At 40.9% G+C, this 8,132-nt stretch overlaps 1 pseudogene; it reads left to right on the top strand.

The window, feature by feature from the left end:
* Positions 1–859: 859 nt before the first annotated feature.
* The window catches only part of LOC102825351, a 23,446-nt pseudogene continuing 16,173 nt past the window's right edge, over positions 860–8,132 (top strand).

Below are 8,132 nucleotides of genomic sequence, written 5' to 3'. Positions count from 1 at the left end.
TTTGAACTGCAAGGTCGGTGGTTCAAGCTCACCAGCTGCTCCTTGGAACCCTATACAGGATCGCTATGGGTAGAAATTGACTCGACGGCACTTGAGGAGAACAACAATCTTTGTTGTAGAGGGTTTATATATCATATCTGTCTAGTCTGTCATCTTGCCAGAAGTCCTCAAACTGACATCTTTGTTCTTAAATAGTTTAAAGAAGTAGTATGCAGCAGATCTGCCTAATACAATATATTGTTTGATTTCTTGACTGCTGCTTCCATGAGTATTGAATGTGTCTCTAAGAAAAATGAAGTATTTTAGCTCAATGAACTTGTTCTTTTCCTCACCCTAGATCCCAGGATGAAGGAGGTGAAGAGTGAGGGGGAACAGGGGAAGCCATTGAAAGCACCGAAATGAGAACATGGTGGCGGCAGCAATGGTGGTGGTGAAGCAGGAGCATCTCAGCCTGGAAGCTGTGCCTCCCATCCACTGCCGACCCAACTGCTCCTGCCACAGTCTACCCAGGCCACCATGGAAGCTAGTCCCCAGCCAAAAAGAAAAGCAAGTCCTTAGGGAGAAGAAGCAAGTCTCCGTGGAGTAAGAGAATTCAAAGTCCTCACCACTCAATGGTCAAAGTGAAACAGGAACCTGAAGATCATCCCTAAAAAGGACCATAGGACCAACAGCACCGGGGACCATCAAAGTAGTAACCCAGGTGTGCTAGGAACAATGACCAAAAAAGACACCGTGACCATTCCCACCAGAGGAAGACCTCGAACGAAAGGCCTGGGAGTGCCCAGGCTTGGGGACTGGATCAAGACATTCAAAACTTGCTGGCTCAGGAAGCAGAGAAGGAGTTTTACATAGCTCGTTGATGGACGCATCACTAGAAGAACAAGTGAGCAACTTAGGGTCATGGATCTCAGGATTGGTTCCTCAACCTGATGGCAACAATAGGATCCCGCTAAAGAAAAGCCCAGCTTTGAACTCACTGGGCCCCAACATCTTCTGGGATGTAGTCATCAAATATATCGAGCCCCTAGAAGCACGTATCCCAAAGAAATGATGGTGTTTCTACCCCTTTAAGAATGATGAGATGCTCCCAGTCATGTAAATCCACAGAGTGCCTAACTTTTGGGTCGACACCGCTGGATTGCAGACATTCCTATCAACTATCTGATACTCCTGCTGTAAACTGCATGCAGTATTTTAATATCAATTGGTGGAGTACACTTGTGCTGATAGGACAGTTGGCCGCAGGGTAAAGCTCTACATCATTAACCTGGGCTCAGAGAGCAGAACCTTTTTAAATAGCAAGCATGTTAAACCACAGCATTACTATGAACTAAAGGAAAAGGATGTGCTTAAATCTGGGTTCAGAAGCAGATAATGTCTTGCTTCATGAGTCCTCTGACACTTCTGAAGTAGACAGAAAAGAAGATAAAGAGGAGGAGGAGGAAGTATCCGACAGCTAGCAAACTAAAAAATGGCTCAAACAGTTGAGATATTTCCTTCTTGGAAGACTTTGGCATTGACTCAAAGAAAACCTTGGTGCTCTCTGTACTACCTCGTATTCTCATATTGCCTTAAGTCTCTCCTCTGTTGCTGACCAGCTTATGTTCCAATTTAAGAAAACTGACTTATAGTTGATTGAACTTTTTTCTGTGGCACATCAGCCATGTCCATGCCTGTGGTCAATGTTTTCAGAACAGTCTCACCATTTACAACACACTGTGTTTTAGTAGTGTGAGAAATTCTCAATATGGTCCATCTTCAGGAATAAAGGACACATGAGATTGCTAGACCAGACATAGGTTGTTGCTTCACACCCAGGGATATGTAATCAGAATAAATTGGGGGGGAGTGGAGAAAGAAATCTGTTCTAGGACTAAGAACTTTAAATAAGAGTAGTCATTAAGACCATGGTCTCCCCTTAGGCTACTCTGGGGGAAGGGAAAATCGAACATTCAGGGTAGAATTGTAAAACTCCACAGTACCCAGTAAAGGGGGAACTGGAGAAGAGGCTTTTTTGAGCCAGGGGAATAAAACTGTTTGTGGGCCAGCCATGTAGCATGTGTGCCTGGGTCTACTGGGTTAGGTGCCCGATTTTACAAAATTGAATAAAGAAAACCTCACTCTCGCTAAAATGAGTACAGATTGGATTACTTGAGCATCAGTCAATACTGACGATTCTCACAGTAGAAGCATTAAAGGCTTTAGTTGGTGCTTTTAAAACTGCTCCCTAGGAAACTGTAAGCCCTTGGTTAAAGGAAGAATTGTGGCTTGTTCCTCTTCGTACAGTTACTTTATATATATAGTTGCTAAGTTTTGTGGACTAGATTTTGTTTTGTTTTGGGGAACAAATCCTTGAAGATTTGGTTATCACCCAAACAGCCTCCAGTATATACCAAAACTTTGACCTGGTTGACCTTTTGAGTCATACAAGTTGATTTTGTACTTGGTTTTCTGGGGACTGGGAATCTACCACATGACCTCATTACAGACTCTTTAACTTTCTGGAATCAGCAGAAGCACATGACTGGACAGGACGATTATGACTAATGCCAGCAAGTGCTGATTTCATATCACGAAAGGTTGGAATGGGTCATGGATCTGTGCAAGGATTCCTGATTTCTCCATGGACATTTTGATCATCTTACTCTTCAACTTTGCATTTGTATTCAGATGTTCATCTTGTTTTCTTCTTTGAGAAGTGCAAGTGTCACTTATGTGGCAAGGTTCTTGTTCAATCCTAACAATATGTGTATATGTCTAAAATAGCTCATACATTTTGTTTCATCTTTGGAAAAAATATTCAGAGAGATGGTATTTACCATCCCAAGGCTGGAAAGCAGGGGAATTTCCCAGTTTCCTAATTTTCTACCAGAGGAATATGTGTAAGTAGAAAAGTATCATCTATTTTCATAGCTATCATATGTGAGCACATATATCTATATCTATATATCTATCTATATCTATATCTATAGATAGATAGATAGATAGATAGATAGATAGATAGATAGATAGATAGAGTCCTGGTGTTGTACTGTGGGGTAATGCACTGGACTGCAAGGTTGGTTTGAACTTCAAGGTCAGTGGTTCAAGCTCACCAGCTGCTCCTTGGAAATCCTATACAGGGTCACTATGAGTTGGAACCGACTCAACAGCACTTAACAACAACAACAACAACATATATATGGTGGTGGTGGGTATGTGCCGTTCTTTCAGGTTGAGAAATGTTGAGCATATTCTTCCCTTTTAGTTTTTGACCTTCAGATCTTTGCACACTTCATTGTAATACTTGGCTTTGTCTTCTTGAGCTGACCTTTGAAACTTTCTGTTCAGCTCCTTCGCGTCATCATTTCTACCAGGGTATTGCAGCCCACCCTTACTACTCTTATTGGTTTATCACATCAGATAACACCATAGAGAATTATCACATAACTGCCTCACTACATCATTATGTAACTGCCAAACCACTGAGACTCATGACTCAATCAAGTTGACATATATCTTGTTGTTGCTTGACTCTGTATAGGGTTTCCAAGGCTGTAAATTATCTCTGGAGCAGAAAGTCTCATCTTTCTCCTGTGGAGTGGTTGGTAGACTTGAACCACCAACCTTGTGTTTCACAGTACAGTGCTTATTCTAGAATCACTGTGCTCCAACATAAATCTTGGAGGGACACAATTCAATTCATGAAAACGACTTTGCATCTATCTACATAAGCAAAGGCTTGAACTGCAGCTTATCTATGTCTTGGTGGAATACCTTGTGATTCTCCTGGAACATGAGAGGATGGGAGGTTTGTAAGGAGCTACTACAAGGCCATCTCCTACTTACCTACATTTCGTCATGGGGAAGCTGCCATGTTCCCAAGTTCTAAAGAGACCTGAGGCTTTCTGCCCTGCCTCCTCAGAAGAGAGGTGCAGAATATAAAACCACTTAGCACCTGCAAGGAGGTGTCACACTGCAGTCATCCAGCCCCTTGTGTATACGTATTGTCCTATTTAGTGTGGAAGACAAAGATCATGGGAAACTGTCACCTTAGGCTTAGCCTTCCTTTCACTGACTATGTAAATAACAAATAGTCTATATCTAAAAGTACCTCATTCTATCTTTATCAGCTAAATCAGAAAGGCCTTGAACTTGCTTTATGAGTATGGCAAATCTTCCATCACTCATCTGTCAGTTTGTCGTACTGTGGTAGCTTCTGTGTTGCTGTGATTCTGGAAGCTATGACACTGGTATTTTACTTGCCAGCAGGGTCACCCAGGGTGGACAGGTTTCAGCTGAGCTTCCAGACTAAGACAGACTAGGAAGAAGGAGAGACAGACTACTTCTGGATATTTAGTTACTGACAACCTTATGAATAACAGTGGAATGCTGTCAGCACCAGAATATTGAATACTGAAAAATGATGAAGAGCACCAGATATTGCCAGATATAGTGCTGGAAGATAAGCCCCTCTGGTTGGTAGGCATTCAGAATGTGATTGGGGAAGAGTTGCCTCCTCAAAGTAGAGTTGACTGTGATGATGCAAATCGAGTAAAGCTTTGGGGACCTTCATTTGCTGATGGGACACAACTCAAAATGAGGAGAAATAGCTGTAAACATCCATTAATAATCGGAACACAGAATGCACAAAGTATGAATCTAGGAAAAATGGAAGTTGGCAAAAATGAAATGAAACACATAAAGATTGATATCCTAGGCATTAGTGAGCTGAAATGGACTGGTATTGAGCATGTTGAATCTGACAATCACATGGTTTACTATGCCGGGAATGACAAATTGAAGAGGAATGGCATTGCATTCATCATCAAAAAGAACATTTTAAGATCTATCTGAATTATAATGCTGTATGTGAAAAGATAATATCCATACACCTAGTATTCAAATTTACACAACAACCACTAAAGCCAGTGACAATGAAATTGAAGAATTCTACCAACTTCTTCAGTCTGAAATTGATAAAACATGCAATCGAGATGTATTGATAGCTACTGGCAATTGGAATGCAAAGGTTGGAAACAAAGAGCAAGAATCAATCATTGGAAAATACAGCCTTGTTGATAGAAATGATGCTGGCGATTGCATGATAGAATTTTGACTTCTTCACTGCAAATACCTTTTTTAAACAACATAAAAGATGACATGGACCTCACCAGATGGAACACATAGAAATCAAATAGACTATGCCTATAGCCAAAACAAGACCAAGGGCAGACTGTGGAACAGAACATCAATTTCTCATATGCAAGTTCACACTGAAGCTGAATAAAATGAAAACAAGCCCACAAGAGCCAAAATATGACTTTGAGCATATTCCACCTGAATTTAGAGATCATCACAAGAATAAAAGAGTTGTGGGATGACATCAAGAACATCATATAGGAAGAAAGCAAAAGGTCATTAAGAAGCCAAGACAAAAAAGGAAGAGACCAAAATGGATGTCAGAAGAGATTGAAACTTGCTCTCCAGCATAGAGATGATAAAGTAAATGTATGAAATGAGGAGGTGAAAGAGCTGAATAGAAAATCTCAAAGGTCAGCTTGAGAAGACAAAATAGAATATTATAAAGAAATGTGTAAAGACTTGGAGTTAGAACACCAAAAGATAAGAACATGCTCAGAATTTCTCAAGCTGAGGGAAATGAAGAAAAAATTCAAGCCTTGACTTGAAATATTGAAGGATTCTATGGGCAAAATATTGAAAGATGCAGAAAGCATCAAAAGAAGATGGAAGGAATACACAGTCACTGTACCAAAAAGAAATGGCTGATATTCAACCATTTCAAGAGGTAGCATATGATTAAGAGCCAATGATACTGAAGGAAGAAGTTCAAAGTGCACTGAAGGCACTGGCAAAGAACAAGGCACCAGTAATTGATGGAATTCAAATTGAAATTTTCAATAAACTGATGCAGCACAGGAGGCACTCACTCACCTGTGCCAAGAAATTTGGAAGATGTATGTTCCTGAAATGAAAGATTAACTACTCCCCACTTTTAGTTATACATCTTCTACAATTACAGTTGTGACAATCACAATTAATCCTGCTAACAATTACTCACAATTGAATCATAAAATCCTATCAGCATCAACCCCCATCCCCTTTCACCAGATCCATCCGTAGAAGAGGAAAACTATTCGGTGGGTATTCTACCTTACCCACTTCATTCTGAAACTAAGCACACTCATGAAACTTGTAAGCCAGCCACTTCATGCTTTTATAGCTCCCCATTTTTGAAAATAGCCAATGTCTAAATTGCCCATCCCTATCAACACACTGGAGTCTTTGTGTGGCGCTATGAATTAATGCACTGGATTGCAAAATCGGTTTGAACCACAAAGTCAGCAGTTCAAGCTCACCAGTCACTCCTCGGAAACCCTATACAGGGTCATAGTATGGGTCGGAACCGACTCGACGGCACTTAACAACAACAACAATCAACCCACTGCACTGAGGAAACAAGTCAAGCCATGGTATTTTCAGTAACCTCATGTGCAATGAATAAAGATGACAGTAGAAGAATTGATGCATTTGAGTTGTGTTGTTAAAGTACCATGGGACTGCCAAAAGAACAAACAGATCTATGCTGGAAGAAGTTCAACCAGAATGCTCCTTGGAAGCCAGGATGGCAGAATTCGTCTCTCATGCTTTGAATATATTATCAGGAGGGACTAGTCTCTGGAGAAGGACATCATGCTCGGTAAAATGGAGGGTCAGTGAAAAAGAGGTAGACCCCCATATGAGATGGATTGGTACAGTGGCAGCAGCAATGGGCTCAAGTGTAACAATGATTATGAGGCTGTTGCAGTACCCATCAGTGTTTCGTTCTGTTGTGCATAAATTCGCTATGAGTCGGTACTGACTCAATAACACCTAACAACAAGAACAATCTATGCACAAAGCACTGTTGTTCCAAGGTTGTGTATATATCACTATTTACCTCTATCTCCTTTATCCCATGCATACTTCCCAGTGTCTTCTGCCACCCTCCCTATGCTTGTGGATTGCCCTCCCCCTTGTATATTGCAACAATTGTGATGTTGGCACATAACCAGGCAGTATTTTGTTCTGTTATTCATAAGGTCACTATTAGTTGGTACGGACTAGAGGGCACCTAACAACAACAACAAGAAGAACAAGAACAAGGCAAGTCTTAACCCATTCCATAATGCCAAGCTTTGGGTTACTTGTAAAGCATGATTGTTGTTGTTGTTATGTGCCGTGGAGTCGGTTCCGACTCATCTCGAGCCTGTACAGGGTTTCCGAGGCTGTAAATCTTTACGGGGAGCAGAAAGCCTCATCTTTCTCCCACAGAACAGCTGGCAGTTTCGAACTGCTGACCTTGCAGTTCACAGCTCGATTCGTAACCACTACGTTACCAGAGCTCCTTAAAGCATGATTACTTGAGGCGAAAGCTAATTACATTCAACAAGATCTGAGTCATTCTACCCACAGGTTGTTGCTGTTCCTAAAACTAGAGGGGAGGTCTAGAAACTAATTTGTTTCTCTTCTGCACCCTTAGCTGAGATTACTGATTGCTGATGTCTGATGGGTCTTGGTTGAAAGCTGGGAATACCAGAAAGAAGTCAACTTGTGTTTCATTAACTCTGGTGGATCATAACAAACTATGGATAACATTGAAAAGAATAAGAATTCCAGAATATTTCATTGCTTTCATGAGGAACCTAGAGACAATTGCTTGAACAAAACAAGAGAATACTGAATGTAGACTTTTAGTTAGCAGCCAAATGCTTAACTCATTTCAATGTCAAGGCTTCTTTTTAAAAAACCCATAACTCCTGTCTAATCATGAGAAAAACATCAGGCAAATTCCAATTTGGCACATTCCACAAAATATCTGACCAATGTTTTCTAAAACTGTCTAGGTCACAGAAAAACAAGTTTGCTGGTGCTTTGGGTGTCATATCTAAGAATCTCTTGTCAAAAAAAGAACAACAACTAGGTCTTGAAGCATTGACCCTATGTTTTCTTCTAAGAGTTTTACGGGTTTCGTTTTCATTTTTATGCTCATGTCTGTCGAGGTCCTATGTCAGGGTCCCGCCTCGACAAGGAAGTGTGGGTGTCACGAAGAAGGGAGATCTGGCGGCGAAAGTGATAGAGAAAGAGAGAGA

Source organism: Chrysochloris asiatica, unplaced genomic scaffold (genome assembly GCF_000296735.1).
Source record: "Chrysochloris asiatica unplaced genomic scaffold, ChrAsi1.0 scaffold00051, whole genome shotgun sequence".
In the NCBI taxonomy this organism is placed as follows: Eukaryota; Metazoa; Chordata; class Mammalia; order Afrosoricida; family Chrysochloridae; genus Chrysochloris; species Chrysochloris asiatica.
Note: the sequence above shows the minus strand (reverse complement) of the source record. Positions and strands in the feature narration are given on the sequence as shown.